The 17,117-nt window shown below is 35.1% G+C and overlaps 1 protein-coding gene and 1 pseudogene across 1 annotated transcript in view; one reads left to right on the forward strand and one right to left on the reverse strand.

Moving 5' to 3' along the window:
• The window catches only part of CSMD3 (CUB and Sushi multiple domains 3), a 1,005,898-nt gene that overhangs the window by 669,594 nt on the left and 319,187 nt on the right, over positions 1-17,117 (forward strand). The gene's annotated exons all lie outside the window — the stretch shown is intronic.
• LOC120595901 (uncharacterized) lies at positions 12,398-12,515 on the reverse strand (annotated as a pseudogene).

Raw genomic sequence — 17,117 nt, forward strand, 5'->3', positions numbered from 1 at the left:
TTTTTTTTTTTTTTTTTTTTTTCCTGTAACATGACTTTTTGAAGAAACTGGACCAGTTGTTATGTAAAACATTCCATTTTCTGAATTTTTCTTGATTATTTCCTTGTTGGCTCATTTAACTCATTTAGTTAACACCACTCTCCCAACCCTAACCCGCCCCATCCCCTTGCCGTTTGTGTTATAAACATAAAGTTAGATCTAAAGACTTGATTAGTTTCTGATTAAGTTTTTTTCTTTTCCCCAGGGGGTGATCCTTGTACATCATCAGGTGTATTATAAAATATAGGTGTCCTACTATAGTGGATACTGTTTGATCATATGATTGATTTTTTTTTAAATGACAGAAAAATATGCCATGTTTATATGCTAATAAAAATAATCCAATGAAGAGAAGTTGATGAGGAGGAGAAATTGATGGCAAAGTAATACAATGATATCACTGTGTAAGCAATAATAATGCACAAATGGAGGGACTCTGCAGTGATCACCAAAAGTGATGGGTCACAGAAGAAAAGATAATGTGAGCACAGACAACAAGTAGGTGGGATAATGTGGTGTTGTGTTAGCTGAGACACTAGTAGGTGGGGAAATGTGGTACTGTGCTAGTAGAAATGTAAGAAGTTCTTTTTCTTTGTGAAGTAGGAGGCAAGATCATTGGCAGAGAGGATGATGGAGGAGGAGACATTAAAGAGAAATGAAGGTGTGAAATAGTCATAAAAGAGTGGGAGAGCGAATGGATTAGGAAATATTGAAAGCTCCAAGAAATAGGACAGAAGTTTTGTTTTGAGAATGATAATGAGCAAGGAGTTTAAATTTAGTCAAGAAATACAGATGACTGCATCAAGTAAAGTACAGTCTGGCAAAATGTGATTCAAAGCTTAGAATGAAGGAAGGATGAGTAATAATCCTACTTCCACCTCCAGGCCAAGTAGGAAGTGGAGTATGGGAGGAAAAAGAGCCACTACTTGAGAATACTGCAGAGAAAGCAGTGAAATGAATAAAATCAGCTGCTGAGCCCTTAATACATCAAGTGTGGATCTAAGATTTTACATATATGCCATCCTCACAGCAATCCTATGTACACACTATTATAATCTTCACTTTATAGATTCAGAAGCTGAGGTTAAATAAAATGTCATGCAGTCGATAAGGGAAGGATCAGAAATCATAGCTCTCAGTCTGATTCCAGGGCCTGTGAATCACTTTGATTCAGCTGCCTTTTTATAGAAAGATTATCCAAACCAAAATAGAGAGATGCGTATCATAGATTTGAAAGGAACTGAGCCGCAGAAGAGCTGGTCGTAAGCATTAACTTAACCTGTAATATGTGCAGGCATAATTATAGAATGGCTTAGTGTTAACACTCCTCTCTAGAATTTTTTTTTATGATGTGATTTTCTTTAATTATACTGAATCTTGTATCACACATGCCAGTATGGACTTCGTTATTCCGACTCCTCTCTAGGGTGTTGATAAAACCTAGTGAGTAATAACTTTAGTTATTACTTTTGTTCTGGCTTGAATTTCCAACTTTCTTATGGTCCTTGTTCTTTCTCGCCAATCCCAGTCTTCTGTGTACACTCAATGATGTTCTAGATCAGACTAGGAGCTATTGGAGGTCACTCTAGCTTTTGTAGTACTTAAAGCCCAAAGAATCTGGGAAACCTCTCTAAGAAAAATAATTCAAAGTTATGAGTGGAAAATCAGACACAGACCTTATGTCTGCACATGAGGATCAGTGAAACTTAAACCCCATTAGTAAATCTGGGTTGGGGTGATTCCTGCTGGAATCCTGATTGCAGAAAAGTTGTAGTTTCTTCTTTTTCAAAGACACAATACCAATCCTTAAAATATAAGCCTTCTGTCTTGACTAGGGCTTAATAATCATATTTCTATTCCTCATTCTATTTCTGTTCCTAATCGCTACTTCTCAATTTGCATTAACTTGAGAGCTATAAGAAATGGAGGTCTCCTGGGTAATTCCTTTACAATGTGAAAGACCTCTGCTTTCAACAACCATTCTTTCCTAGTCTGAATTTTATTATATGCCATGATGTCAGGTGGGAAAAAAAAAGTCTTTACAGTGATTTGTTTTTTTTTTTTTTTTAAACCTAGAGGACTCTTCCATCTTTATCCAGAGCACTTTCCTCAGTAGTCTTAACTCTCTCTTGTTAGGTCTTTCTTCCTTTTCTTATCTTCCCTAACCTTTGCACTAGCAACTTTCCTGAGTCATTGCTGTTTAATCACTTCATGTTCCTGCTTATAATAATAATTGGTATGGTAGAAAGACTTTGGAATTTTAAACCAGAGGATCTAGACTTAAGTCTTCACTTAATACTTATTAGCTATAACTACTTATTAGTCTTTAACAAGTAAGTGACTTAGTACTCTGGCCTCAGTACTTGTGATCGAAATGAGGATAAAGTGATTGTGAGAAAATTGTATGGGAAAGCATGTTGTAAAATAAAAGAATATATTTGATTCTGTGTTTGCTAGTTACTTTTATATAGGTGACAATGAAAAATTTGCTGTAAAGTTCCCACAGTGCTGCAGCTCCATTAAACTGCCTGGTTGGGGGAAAAAAAAAAAAGTCAGCCAGCCTTTAAAAACAAAGCTGAACCATTTGTTTCTACTAAAACCTCTGCCTTGAGAGGGAAGATAATGTTTACCTTTGTGTAAGACTCAGCCAGGAGTATATCATAGATAATCTGGCTGAACCCTAAGTGTTAGAACTCTTTGGGAATATGGCACTCCAGATTCACAAGTAACTACTTTATATGAGATGAAGCGAGCGCTCCAAAGCAGCTGAGGCCAGATGGGTCTGAGCAATTGCAGCCGATGTGGTGCCTCGATTCAATGCTCCCCTCAGCCTCTAGTCTGCTGGTCCTGTCTCCTCCTAACCGCGCAATGTGTTCTTGTTCACATTTTCCCCCTGAAATTTGGCCACAACTAGGACCACTTCTGGTTTATCAGGCACGTTTTTATGTGTCAGCCCTCAGACAGAGTTAAAATAGAGGGCTGATGGATGTCAATTTCCGTTACCCTTTCTCTCAGGAATTTCTTCTGCTTCTATATAAATACGTGGATGCAAAAAAGTACACAGGGAGTGGTCTGGCTCAAGCCACTGGCAGCTGCAAACGTGTGTGCTAAAGGAAAGGAAAGAGGCATGTGCTCTGTACACCTACATTGTCTGAGTTGAAGGCCCAGACACAGCCTGTTAAATACATATACATATTTAAGTTTCTTAGCGAATTCCTGGTCCATGCAATTTTTATTTTATTCTGAAGGTTTTGGATGGAAAGGAATCCTCTGTGTACATTGAGATACATAGTGAAAATCTTAATCCTTGAAATCAGTTGGTCAGTGTGATGTCCTAGGATTGGACTCATAAAAAGCCAGAGAAAGGAAAGATTATCTGCATGTTTCCTGGACATGGAATTTGTTTTTTAACATAATCCGAATTTTTTAGTTTTCGACCTTCAAGGATCAATGTGAAATGTGTTCTTTTAAACAACAGAAAAGAGACTTTATTCAGTGAGATAATTACAGATTTGAAACTGCTGTGTGCTTTACTAATGAGACTGAATATTTTTAGCTATTGCAGGTTGTTTTCTCTTAGACATATGTACACATAATCTACCCCAAATTGCAAAAGACTTTACTTGTCTTTAAACACTAAATCATTCTCTTCTATACTCTGTTCTAGTATGGTCTGGACTAGAAGTATGCATGTTTAAAGAAGTAGTAATATTTTTTTTTAAATAAAATCATCTGGCTTTGATTATAGGATAGGTGTTAATATTTTGCCTAAATAAGAAAAAAAAATCTTGACAATGTTCTTTTCTTCTTGTGCTGAACGATTAAGTTTATATACATTAATGTTACATTATATACATTAATGTTAATCTGCTCCTCCCCTAACTGCACATAATCTATATTATTTTGTTGTGAAGATGTTACACATGTATTACTCAGTTTTTTCAAGGACAACAAGGAAACAGCTTTTCTGTGTAGTGAGTGCCCCGATGACCTTGCATAGTCCCATGTAAGTCACGTGTGTAAGGCTTGTCTGCAGTCTGACCAGACTCTTGGTAGAATGCCCTGGGTGCCTTCTGATGTAAGGGATTGATAAGCATCCTAGTGAAGTGATACCACTAGGCTGTTTCTTATCCATCTCCCTAGTTTCGGTTGAGCACAGAACTTTCTGTTGCTTCTCCTTTAGAATGCACTTACAAGCTTCTGTATAAGCCTTTAAAACTGCTTGGCTATAATTAGAATTAGCTCCTCAATGTTATAGTAACCTAAAACTCATGCCATCAGTCATCTGTCCTCTTTGGTTTGGTATCATCCTGTAGGAAAAGGGATATAGGGAGATAACATTATGCTGATCTTGTGGTTCCTGTCCGTGTGAGTAATAAACTGAATCCATTTGAACTGTTATCACCTTACGAGAGAAATCTATGGAAGAATGGCAGACCAGCCTATCAGCTGCAGTAGTGACCTTTGGCAGCTGTATTAGCCACTGCACTGCTGCTGAGGGATTGCTTGACCACTTGACAATTACAAAACCCATTAGAACAATGTTCTGAATTGAAGCATTTGTAAATACCTAGAGTTTATTTATCTTACAGGGTAGGAACACTGTGTAGTAAGAAGAGAGCAATATAGGTAACACAGACATTTTTAATTTATGTGTCAATGTGATGTATTTTCATGTCTTTAAAATAGGAAAAACATTAAAAATGCCTGTTATATTAATCTGTATATGAAAAAATTTGCCAAACCAAAGAGGATGGACGACTGATGGCATGAGTTTTAGGTTACTATAACATTGAAGAGCTAACTCTAATTATAGCCAAGAAGATTTAAAGGCTTATACAGATAAAGATACATGAGATTAAGTACCTTACTTGATGTCACATAGGTAGACTCCAGATGAGAACCCAGGATTCCAAATCTAGACTCACTGTTAATTTCTGTGTATTATATTGTGCCTCAAGTATGACGCACAATTAATTACTGTGTATTATATTGTGCCTCAAGTATGACGTTCCCAAGCATTATCATTTCAATGGTTAGCTCAGAGAAGGTCCATGGTCACTTTTCATGAACATATCTGCTTCTAAAATAAGTGAAGAATGAAACTGTCTTTCCTTATTCCAATGATAATAACTTTCTAGTGCTTTCCAGTAAAAAACAAGACTGATACTTATTTCACATAAATATTTTCATATACAGATTTATATAACAGAATTTGCATAATAGAATATTTTCACTGTTCCTTTGTATTTTGTTTATAGTAGCTCCAGTATCCCTAGGGACAACAGATGTATGCCCACAACACTGCCCCAGAATGCGAGCACTTTTCTCACATAGCTCATAGTATATAGGTTATAATTTTGTCTTTAAGACCCACTTTTGGTGACAGCTTTTTAGAGATTTTATAAATAGTAGTTACATCATTAGTTACATTTTATGATATAGATATATTCTCTATCTCGTCCAAAATGACTGTAAAAATCTTTTACTTAAACCTTTTGTATCAGGTTAAGATACTCTCCTGCATCCTTCTAGGTACTCATTATTGTGCTATCTTAACTATCTGGAAAGATCAACAAACTCTCAATTAAAACTTGCAGGTTCAGTAATTTTATGACTAATTCTATGAGCATTTAAAAAGACACTTTAGGAGATGTGTTGAGGTTTTATTGATGGGTTAACTTTTGGGAATATAACCTCACATTTGTTTAACTTTTGTCAAATGCTATATACTGTCATGGTTCAAAGCTCTTAAATTAATCTCATCTATTATGGGTTCTGACAGTTCAAGTTCATGTGTTTTATGATGATAGCATTGGTATGCTAAATTTTGCATGATAAAAAAAGTTTTTACCAGTTTTAAATTTCAGCTCAAAATTTGTTCAGGAAATACAACATTTTTTGAAATTTAATCTGTTGTAGGTCATTGCAAAACAATATTTTTATGATAAGTCAAAATATATAATTCAAGAGAACTTTAAAGTGATAAAAATTATGGTTACCCAAATTATCAGTGAATAATATATTTATAGTGTATTTTACAAAGTAGCATGCTTTGAAGTTTGACCTGAATTCTATGCTCTGAAAAAGCTTAACAGGTGTCTTTAAAAAGTAACCTGTCAGTTCTCAAGTGACAATGTAAAAGTCTTACAAATATTTGTGTGATATTATTTTAGTTTAAAATCACCTTTTTGTTATGCTTTTTTAAAGAAATTTAAGACATTAAGTAATTTGTATAAGTTAGTCTTTGTCAAAAAACATATTGTATATCTAAATTGATATTATATATATGGTATAAATGACCATTAGCAGATTAATTCAATATAATATTAGGCTCTAAATGGCTATTTTCAATTGTTATTCAGTTTTTAAATTTCAGTTAATTATTTTAATACGGCCAAATTTGCAATGCATTCTGGTTCTATCAGTGAGTGCTGTATACTTCACTTCTATAATCTGATTACAAACTACACTATAACTAATATTCAGACAAATATGGGATCTTATTTAGAGAAAAGGTAGTATTACTACCAAATTACTACTATGATGCCTACTACGACGATGACCATGATGACTACTTGTAATTTATTGAGTAATTACTATATGCTGAGCATGGGTCTAAACAATTTGAGTTTCTAATTTCTAATTCTCACTAGTATAAGAGAGATTTTACTTAATTGACTGATAAAGAAATTAAATAAGTGACAAGGCTGGATTTTTATGAATCTGAGTCCAAAACCACTCCCTTTATATACAGCCTCAAAGGGTGACATTTATCTAGTGAAGTTTCCTAATTCAGAACCAGGTTACAGGATGTGAACTCAGTTTTGGAAAGCCCTCTCAGTGTATTTACATATACCAGACAAAATTGATTACATAAATGTATTAATTTATTGGAAGAGGGATATATTTTATTCCAACAACCACAATATTTATAGTCATTGTCATGTTCTCCCTGACATCAGTTTTCTAGGGATACTAACTTGGTAGTCAGAAGGTTGCTGCATGACCTAAGGGTCAGAACAAATCAGATAAACAGTCCTGAAGGGTGTTTCTTCTAGTCCATGATAGAGCTTCCAGTGTCCCCTTCCCCCAGACACCTGGTCTCATCACTCGTACATACACACAGTAACAAACAGCTTTAGGGCAAACTGAACACTGCTGCCGAAGTCCTGTGTATCTTGTTCCACGGACAGCTACATTCTTTTTTTTACAATTTAATTTTTGGATTTACAGTTAAAATAAAGTATTTTATTTCAAACGAAGAGCTATACAAAATTAGAAATAAGAATTATTTTTAGTTTAAATCTTATTTTCTGTATGCCTCATAGGTGCTTGTCACCAGGATTGGAATTTAAGTGTTTCAAAAACCTCTTAAGAACCATTTTAGTACAGAAATGGTACCTTTTACACATGGCTGCTAATTCATTTTCAGATACTTATGTTTAAGTTCTTAAAATACTCTACTGTTATTTTTCATGGTTCAGCATAAAAATTAGAACTGTTGAGTTAATTTATTTCCTAAACTTATCCATTAGAGTTTGGAATAATTAAAAATGTAAAGAGAGAAACATCTCTATTTCCATTTGCTGGGGTTAGAAAATAATAATTAGACTTATTAAATGTATAGTTATAAAGTTTATATCTAGTTTGAGAATATGGAACCTAATTAAGATTAATACTCTAAAACACTATTTTAACTAATACAGATTTACTAAGTTTCAAATTGATAATATCCACTCTGAGCTGAGCCCTCTGATAGGCAAATGGGATATAGTCTCCTAGGTCAATGATAAGTTCCTTGACTTCAGAAAGATAAGAGTCTATGGAAGATATGAACAGGTAAACAGGCATTTTTAACAGAGTACAAAGCTTTCACTAAAACAGTAGTGGCTTCCCAGAGGAAATGATCTCTAATTGAGACTAAGGGATGAGTAGGAATTAGTTGCATGCAGGTTGGTGGGGAAGGATGCGTGTGAATGGTAGAGAAAATATTCTATTGAGAAGTAATGGCTTCTGCAAAAAGTCCAGTGTCAAGAAAAAGAAAACCTTTGTTCTCGCAGGGTATTGACAAGTCATTTGCTTGTTGTTCACTGAGACAGGGCACAGAGAGGGTAGAGAAGGCTATAGACTGTGAAGATCAAGTAAACATCTGCTTGGAAATTTGAGCTTCTTGTAGTGTGACATATGGAAATACATGATAGACATCAGGATATATAAATCTGGAGCTGGATAAAGAGAACTAGATGAGAAATATATAGATTTGTGAATCATATATTTTTTTAAATTTATTTTTCAACCACAATTGACATACAATATTATGTTAGTTTCAGGTATATAACATAGTGATTAAACATTTATATGTCCTGTGACCAGATCACTTCAATAAAGTCTAGTACCCATCTGATGCTATACATAGGTATTACAGAATTATTAAGTACCCTATTCTGTACTTTACATCCCTGTGACTATTTTTATAAATGACAATTTGTACTTCTTAATATCTTTTATCTTTTCATCTAACCCCCCACCCTTCTTTCCATCTGGCTGCCATCAATTTATTCTTTGTATCTATGAGTTTGTTCCTGTTTCATTTGTTTATTTTTTTAGATTCCACATGTAAGTGAAAGCATATGGTATTTGTCTTTCTTTGTCTGACTTATTTTACATAGGATAATACCCTCTAGGTCCATCTATGTTATAAGTGGCAAGATTTTGTTCTTTTTTATAGCTGAGTAATATTTCATTGTATCTATGTACCACCTCTTCTTTATCCATTTTCTATCAACAGACACTTAGGTTGCTTCCATATATTGACTATTGTGAATAATGCTACAATAAACATAGAAGTGCATATATCTTTTTGTATTAGTGTTTTCAGTTTCTTTAGATAAATATCCAGGAGTGGAATTGCTGGGTCATATGGTAGTTTTATTTTTAATTGGTTGAGGAAACTCCATCCTGTTTTCCATTGTGGTTGCACCAATTTACAATCCTACCAACTGTGCACTACAGTTCCCTTTCTCCACAGTCTCACCAACACTAGTTGTTTGTGGGTTTATTGATGATAGACATTCTGATAGGTGTGAGGTGGTATCTCATTGTGGTTTTAATTTGCATTTCCCTGGTGATTAGTGATGTTGAACATTTTCCACATATCTATTGGCCATCTACATATATTCTGGAGAAATGTCTATTCAGATCCTCTGCCCATTTTTTAATCAGTTTTTGTGTTGGTAAGCTATATGAGTTCCTCATATATTTTTGGATATTATCCTCTCATTGGTCGTATCATTGGAGAATATCTTCTACCATTAAGTGGGTTTTCTTTTCATGTCGTTGATGGTTTTCTTTGCTATGCAAAACTATTTAGTTTGGTGTAGTCCTATTGTTTATTTTTTCTTTTGTTTCCCTTGCTAAGGAGGCATATCCAAAAAAGCATTAAAAAGAGCAATCTCAAAGAGTTTATTGCCAGTGCTTTCTTCAAGAAGTTTTATAGTTTTGGGTTTTACATTTAAGTCTTTAATCCATTTTGAGTTTATTCTTGTATGTGGTGTAAGAAAGTTGTCTAGTTTCATTATTTTGTATGTATCTGTTCAGTTTTTCCAACATTGTTGAATAGACTGACTTTACCCCATTGCATATTTTTGCCTCCTTTGTCACAGATTAATTGACCATATAAGCATGGGTTTATTTCATGGCTCTCTATTCTGTCCCATTGATCTATGTGTCTGTTTTTATGCCAGTAGCATGCTGTTTTGATTACTGTAGCCTTGCAATATAGTTTGATATCAGGTAGTGTGATACCTTCAACTTTGCCCTTCTTTCTTAAGATTACTTTGACTATTTTTTTTTTGTGATTCCATATAAATTTTAGGATTATTTGTCTAGTTCTGTGAAAAATGCCATTGGTATTTTGATAGTGATTTCATCGATTTTGTAGATTGCTTTCGGTAGTATGGATATTTCAACAATGTTAATTAATCCTATCTATGAGTACAGTATATCCTTCCATTGATTTGTGTTGTCTTCATTTTCTTTCTTCATGTTTTATAGCTTTCTGAGTACAGGCCTTTATTTCTTTAAGTTTATTCCTAGTCATTTTGTTCTTTTTGATGCAATTTTAAGTGGGATTGTTTTCTTAATTTCTCTTTCTGATAGTTCATTATTGGTGTATAAAAATGCATCCATCTTCTGAATATTAAATTTGTATCCTATTACTTTACTGCACTCATATATAATTTTTGGCAGAATCTTTAGGGCTCTATATCAGGGGTCCCCAATCCCCCATGGCCTCTTAGGAACCAGGCCACACAGCAAGAGGTGAGGAACAGACAAGTGAGCAAAGCTTTATCTGTATTTGCAGACACTTCCCAGCACTTGCCTCACTGCCTCAGCTCCACTTCAGATCAGGCACTAGATTCTCTAGGAACCCTGGTACTTGGTGTCAAAAGGTTGGGAACCACTGCTCTATATATAGTTATCATGCAATCTACAAATAACTATTTTACCACTTTCTTTACAATTTGAATGCCTTTTCTTTTCCTTGTCTGATTTCTGTGTCTAGGATTTCTAGTACTATGTTCAATAAAATGGAGTAAGTGAACATTCTTGTCTGTTCCCAATCTTAAAGAAAAAGCATTCAGCTTTTTTATCATTGAGTATGATGTTCGCTGTGGGTTTACCATATATGACTTTATTATGATGAGGTATGTTCCCTTTATCACCACTTTGCTGAGAGGTTTTTCTTTTTCAATCATAAGTAGATATTGGATTTTATCAGATGCTTTTGCTGTGCATATTCATATGACCATATGATTTTTATCCTTCATTTTGTTTATGTGGTTATCACATTAATTTATAGCTATTGAACCAATCTTACATCCCATGAATAAATCTCACTTGATCATGGTGTATGATCTTTTTAATGCCTTGCTGAATTCAATTTCCTAAAATTTTTATTGAGAATATTTACATCTCTGTTTACCAGGGATATTGGACTATAATTCTCTTTTTGTAGTGTCTTTGTCTGGTTTTGGTATCAGGATAATACTGGCCTCATAAAATGAGCCTACTCCATATTCAATTTTTTGAGAAAGATATGTTTTAATTCTTTATTGAATAGTTGGTAAAATTTACCTGTGAAGCCACTTAGTCTAGGATTTCTTTTTGTTGGGAGTTTTTTGATTACTGATTCGATTTTGTTAGTAGTAATCAATCTGTTCAGATATTCTGTTTCTTCCTAATTCAGTTTTGCGAGATTATATGAATCTAGGAATTCATCCCTTTTTTCCAGGTTGTCCAATGTGTTAGCTTGTAGTCGTAATATTTTCTTATAACTCTTTGTGTTTCTCTGGTGTCATTTATCATGTCTCCTCTTTCATTTCTGATTTTACTTATTTAAGCCCTCTTTTTCTTTGGTGAGTCTTGATAAAGGTTTACAAATTTGCTTATTTTCTCAAAGAATAAGCTCTCGATTTCATTGACCTTTTCAATTGTTTGTTGGTTGGTTGGTTTTAGTCTCTAATGTATTTTTACTCTGATCTTTATTATTTCCTTTCATCTACTCACTTTAGGCCTTGTTTGTTCTTCTTTTACACCTTCTTTAGGTGTAAGGTTAGACTGGTTATTTGAGACTTTTCCTGTTTTTTTTTTGACGTAGACCTGTATTGCTATGAATTTCCCTCTTAGAACTGTTTTAGCTGTTTTTCATAGATTTTTTTTTGAGGGGGGAGGGAGTCATTGTATTTTCATTTTCATTTGTCGCAAGGTATCTTTTGATTTCCTTCATGATGTTATTGTTAACCCATTTATTTTTTAGTAACATGTTATTTAGCCTTCATATGTTTATGTGTTTTTTAGTGTTGTTTTTATACTTGATTTCTAATTTCATATGATTGTGATCAAAGAAGATTCTTGATAGGATTTTAGTGTTAAGTTTATGGAGATTTGTTTTGTGACCTAATGTTCTATTCTGGAAAATATTTCATATGCACTTGAAAAGAATGTATAGTCTGCTACTTTAGGGTGAAGTGTTCTAAATATATCTATAATCCATATGGTCTAATGTGACATTTAAGGTCACTGTATCCTTGTTGATTTTCTATCTAGGTGATTTGCCCATTGATGTCAGTGAGGTGTTAAAATCCTCTACTATTATTGTATTACAATTGATCTATTTCTGTCAATATTTGCTTTATATATTTAGGTGCTCTTACGTTGGGCCATAAATGTTTAGAAGAGTAATATCCTTTTGTTGGCTTTATCACTTTATCATTATGCAATGCCTGTGTCTCTTGTTACAGCTTTTGTTTTAAAGTCTATTTTGTCTAAGTATTTCTACCCCAGCTTTTTTTAGCACCTACAGCACCCAGTATTCCTAGGTGGTCTTCCATCTAAGGACTAACCTGGCCTGACCCTGCTTAGCTTCGAGATTAGACAAGATCGGGTGCGTTCAGGGTGGCATGGCTGTAGACACTTTTTTTTTCCATTTTCATGAAATATTTTTCCACCTGTTTACTTTTAGTCTGTGTGTGTTTTTCTTTGTGAAATGTGTCTCACATGCAACATATATATGAGTCTTATTTTTTTAATCCATTCACATTTTAATCCTTGTGTCTTTTGATTGGAGCATTTAATTCATTTATATTTAAAGTAATTATTGATAGATTTGTAGTTATTGCTATTTTATTAACTGTTTTCAGATTGTTTTTATAGTTGTTTTCTGTTCCGTTCCTATTCTCTTGCTCTCTTCTATGTTGCTCACTTTCTATAGTGCTATATCTGTATTTCTTACTCTTTATTTCTCAAAGATTTTTGGTTTGTGATGAAAATGTGCTTCATATACAACAAGCTATATTTATAGCAGCCTATTTTAAATAGATAGTTGCTTAAGTTTGAAGATATTCTAAAATCACTAAAAGTTTTACTTATCCTCTCCATGTTATGGTTTTGTCGTTTTTTATCTCTCTTAAGTACGTGTATGTTTGTGTCTGTCCCTTAATTTATTGTCATAATTATACATGATCTTTCTATTTTAGCCTTTTAACTATTATACTAGCATTATTACTGGTTGATGCCCTGCTTTCGCTAAGTGTCTGCCTTTGTCAGTGAGATATTTTCTTCCTAATATTTTTTATTCCTATTTTGACCATTCCATTTCTACTTAAAGAAGGCTTTTTAACATTTCTTATAATATTGGTTTAGTGATGATGAACTCTTTTAGGGTTTTCATTTCTGGGAAACTGTCTCTCCTTCAATTCTAGACAATGGCCTTGCTCAGTAGACTAATCTTGGTCGTAGTTTTATTTATTTATTTTTCTCTCTCTCTCTTTCATCACTTTGAATATTTTGTGCCAGTCCCTCTGGCCTGCAACGTTTCATTGAAAAATCAGCTAACAGTCTTATGGGAGCTCCCTTATAGGTAACTAACTGCTTTTCTCTTGCTATTTTTAAGATTCTCTCTTCATCTTTAACTTTTGGCATTTTAATTTTGATATGTCTTATCTTTTTGGGATTTATCTTGCATGAAACTCTCTGCACTTCCTGGACTTATACATCTTATTTCCTTTACCAGGTTAGGGAAGTTTTCAGTCATTATTTTTCAAATAGGTTTTCAATCCCTTTCTCTCTTTTTCTTCTGGAATCCGTATTATGTTGGTACACTTAATGTTTTCCCCATGGAAAACATTTCTCATTTTAATATTTTTCTTTTTTACTCTTCTGATTGAATGTTTCTCTCAACCTTTCCAGATCATTGATTTAACCCTCTGCTTCATCGTATCTGTTGTTGATTCCCTCTAGAGTATTCTTCAGTTCTGTTATTGTATGCTTTAGTTCTGATTGATTCTTTTTCACAATTTCTATCTCCTTCTTTAATGTTTTCTATTTCTTTGTTGAAGTTCTTACTTAGTTCTTCTAGTCTTCTCCCAAATTCATTGAGCATCCTTATAACTAGTATTTTAAACTTATTATGTGAGATTGCTTGTCTTCATTTCTTTTGATTCTTTTTCCGTAGTTCTATTTTTTTTTTTTTCATTTGGGACATTTTTCTTTTTCTCCTCATTTTGGCTGGCTCTCTGTGTTGGTTCCTATGAATTAGGTAGATCTGCAATGTCTCCTGGTAGTAACACAGTGGCCTTATATAGAGGTGTTCTGTGGGACCCAGTGACACAAGTCTCCCTGGTCACCTGAGCTGGGTGATCCAGGGTTTCCTTTGTTGTGTGTGCCCTCCTATTGTAGTTGGGCCTTGTTGCATCTGGCATATCAGTAGGTGGTGTTTATTCTAGGCCGACTGGCTGTGATGGCTGGCTGCAGCTACCGTGGATTAGCCATTGGGCAGAGTTGGAGCTAGAGTCACTGGTGCCAGCCAAGTCAGCCCTTTTTGTGTATCATTTGTGTATCTGATTGGGCGGGGCTCTGTTGCAGTCTGAAGTTAGCCACCTGGTGTGTCGACTCTAGAGTCTCTAGGTAGGGACTCTGATTCAGGACAAGGTCAGCCACCACTTGTATCTGGCTTGGGGAGCTGCAAAGTGATCTGCAGTTGGTTGCCACTTGGGCTTGGAGGTGTTCGAGAGACACTATGCTGTGATCTGAGGTGGGCTACCACTTGTGTTGGGCTTAGATACTTTGTTGTGCATTATGATGCAAACCGAGTTTAGCTGCATATTATTCCGGGCTTGTGGCTGCTTAGATGGAGCTACGTGATAGGCCAAGATTGGTCACTGCTTATGCCAGGTTTGGGGATTCCCACTGGGAGTTACAGTGCAAGTTGAGAATGGTCGTTCCTTGTGTTCAGCTTGGGGCAACTAGGTAGGAGCTACAAAGCACGCCAAGGCCAGCTGCTGCTTGTGTGGGATTTGTGGATGTTTTAGAGAGTCTGTAGTGTGAGCTGAGGGCACCTTCTACTTGTGTGGGATTTATGGATCTTTGAGAAAGTCTATAACACAAGCCTAAGGTCGGATCCACTTGCAAGAAATTTTCAGATTTTAGGGAAAGTCTGCAGCATAAGCTGAGGCAGGCCACTTGTGTGGAAGAGCTGTGGAAGGGCCCTGGCAGGCAAAGTTGGGTGGAATGAGATCTCAGGGAATCACCATGGTGAGGCAAGTGGTGTTAGCCAGATTAATGGAGATCACAGATGTGGCACCCACCTGCACAGGGCCTGCTAGGTGTGTGGAGAGTTCAGCAAAGGAACAATAGTGCCTGCCAATGCTCCCTTCCCTGGAGGGAATTGCTCTGATACCTGACCTTCCATTCCTCACCCTGAAGTTAGTCCATTTGTTTCCTCCTCATATGTGCCTGGCACTCTTTTTTTAGAAGCTGCTGCCCATGCACTGGAGCTTAGAGTGAGTGAGTTTGTGTGCAAGAGGGTCCTTTAAGAGCAGCACCTTCATCTTTTTTAGCTCTTTATCTCTTTCGGAAGCAATCTCTGTTGTTTTTCGCAGCCACATGTTATAGGGACTCATCTTTCTGACAGTGGTGCCCTGAGCTGAGGAGCCTGGTGTGGGGCTAGGTAGCCTTGCTTCTCAGAGAGAACCTCCACAGCTGAGAAACTCTAGAGGAAAGCAGAATCTATTACAGGCTTTACTTTTGACAAATTTATGATATGAATGTTATATTAGTGATTAACCAAGAAGTTGGTGACAAAATTAGTGGTTCTGAGGGAAGTTCCAAGAAGATGGAGATTTGTGTGGGATGCAGCTGTCGTGGAAGACTTTTGGAAGAAATAAGACATTATATATAATTTCCAAACTAGAACATGTCGAAATGTCATTTGAACTAGGAAAATGTCAAGATGTCCAACATAGGAACATAATATTCTTAATTTTGTCTCCAGGAACTTTTTGGCTGGGTTAACAAATAATATTCAGCAAAGCTCCTAATATTTACTTTAAACAATGACTTGCTTAACATTCATAAGCTGTGTTAAAACTAAAACTTAAAGATTATACAGAGTGGTCACATTTTATTCAAGTGTTATGTTCTTGAAGATATCACAATTCAAATTATTTTATATTACGCATACAATTCCTACAGTAATTAAAACTAGGGAAAAACATTCTTAAAAGTTATTAATCTATAATTATAGTGATTATAGACTTTTTACTTTAATGTAAAAAATTCAGCATTATTTATAATATTTTGTAGACTGCTTTAAAAAATTCAGCATTATTTATAATATTTTGTAGACTGCTCTCAAATTAACAGTAAAATATATCATGGTAGTTAGCCATTTTTATTGTGTTTTATCACATCTTCTGTTGTATAGTTTTCTTTTTATTTTTCTTGACATTAGTGTCACCACCACTTTATGAGCACTGGATGCTTAGAATAAATTTTTATGAGATAATAAAATGTATAAATTATAACTACAGTGACTATCAAAATAAAAGCAAGTAATTATGACCACCCTTGCTTCACCAGAGACCATTCTCAACTCAGCCAGAATGATTCTTTAAAGATATACATCCTAGAACCCCTATATATTTATCCCTTTGATAGTCCTTTCATCAGAATATGAGTAGAGGACAGAACAGAGCAGAACATAGTACAGCTGGATTGGAATGAGGAAGAGGGAGAAGAGGATGAGGTGAAGACAGAGAGATAAGAGAATAGATTATATCATGTAGGGCTTTGTGGTCATTCAGTGATTATGGTTTTACTCAGAATGAGATGGAAAGCCTTGTCAAAGGGACAAACATATAGGGATTTTAGGATGTCCGTCTGTAGGGATCATTCAGGCTCTGAGTTAAGAATAGATTCTGGGGGAGGAATAGTAGAAACAGAAGGAGCAGTGAGTTTGCTATCACAGTAATTAAGGCACACTAGCTGCACTGGTCTCCTTGCTGTTTCCCCAAATGCCAAACATATTCTCACCTGCATTTTGCTATTCCTGCCACTTTCAATGCTTTCCCTAAATACCTGTATGCTTGCTTCTTTACCTCCTTCAGATCTCTGCTCAAATCAGATTTCTCAGTGGCCATCCTCATTGAATCCTTTTCCTGTCGCTCTCATCTAATTTGTTTTTTCTTCTTAGCACTTATGACCATCTGGCCTATTGTTTAATTAACTTACTTTTC

The sequence above is a fragment of the Pteropus medius genome, unplaced genomic scaffold (genome assembly GCF_902729225.1).
Source record: "Pteropus medius unplaced genomic scaffold, Ma_sr-lr_union100, whole genome shotgun sequence".
NCBI classification, from domain to species: domain Eukaryota; kingdom Metazoa; phylum Chordata; class Mammalia; order Chiroptera; family Pteropodidae; genus Pteropus; species Pteropus medius.